Source organism: Vulpes vulpes, chromosome 8 (genome assembly GCF_048418805.1).
Source record: "Vulpes vulpes isolate BD-2025 chromosome 8, VulVul3, whole genome shotgun sequence".
Lineage (NCBI taxonomy): Eukaryota > Metazoa > Chordata > Mammalia > Carnivora > Canidae > Vulpes > Vulpes vulpes.
In genome coordinates this window covers 95872056-95873536 of record NC_132787.1, presented here as the reverse complement: position 1 = coordinate 95873536, position 1481 = coordinate 95872056, and positions in this window count along the sequence as shown.

Below are 1481 nucleotides of genomic sequence, written 5' to 3'. Positions count from 1 at the left end.
TGTGCTCTGGGCTTCCTATATTCTTAACCAATATTATTGATTAATAGAACTGTTTATTTCTATCTTTATTGATTATTAGAACTGTTGAAATTTCCAACTATGTTGTGAATTTTTCTAAATTAGTTTTTTTTTCTTTATGTGTTTTGAAACTCTCTTCTTAGGTACATACATATTAAGGATTGTTATATCCTCTTAATTAATTATCCACATTAACATACTGTATATTGGGACACCTGGGTGGCTCAGTGGTTGAGTCCCATGCTGGTCTCCTTGCATGGAGCCTGCTTCTCCCTTGGTCTATGTCTCTGCCTCTCTCTCTCTCTCTGTCTCTCACAGAATAAATAAATAAAATCTTAAAAAAAAAAACATACTGTATGTCTCTCATAAACCTGATAGTATTCATTTATAGGAGATCTACTTTATCTTCCAAAAGTGACACCTTTCTTTTTTTTTTTTTTTTTGACACATTTCTTTTGATTAGCATTTACTTTTAAATTTTGTCCTTGTACTTTTAAATTCTTTGTGTTTTTATAGTTAAAATTCATTTCTGGTAGATAAAATATGGTTCAATTTTGATATATTTTTCCTCCAATGTTTCAATATGTCTTTTAATTGGATTGTTTAAACCATCTATTCCTAATGTATTTTTTATATAGCAGGATTTGAATGCTATTATTTTGCTAATTTTAATCTATTTCTTCCTTTTTTCTCTATTTTCTTTGGGATTAAATCTATATTCATTATGAATATAATTTACTTCCACTATTGGCTGTGTTTAATTCTATCTCAGTGTTTGCTTTTTTTTAAGTTGGTTGCTCTAGGATTTAAAATACAAGTTTTCACACTGTATTAACCTTTCTGTATTCCTCTTTTACATAGTATTTTTATTAAGAGAATGGTTTGAATTTTATCAAATATATTTCTGGCATATATTGATGTGATTATATTGTGTGCTTCCTTTTTGTTAAGAAACAATTAATTTGATAGATTTTTGTGAAGCTAAACTCCCATCATAATGTATGTATTCTTTTGCAGCTTTCTTCATACATTCAATATTTTGTTTCTGAGATTTGACCAATACATGAAGATAGGATTTATTTATTTCAACTACTTCATTGTGTGCATGATATGGGTAAATTAGTTTATGTATCTGGTTTCTCTACTTCTGGACAATTCTTATTTTTCCTATTACAATCAGTGCTGCAATGAATATTTTTGTATGTTTCATTATTTGTTGACTAGAAGTACAAATACTGGGCAGCTTCATTCTATAAATGTCAACTAACACAAGTTGGTTGACCATGTTGTTCAGGTTTTCCAAATGTTACTGATTTTCTGCCTACAATCCTAAATGTTTATTTTCTTAATAAGACAGTTTCATAAAAAATGAATCAAAAAACTGAAAGAACTAGAAAGGAGAAATCAATTCAAATTATAATAGGATATTTCAGTATCCCGATATTAGTAAAGATATAGAAGAC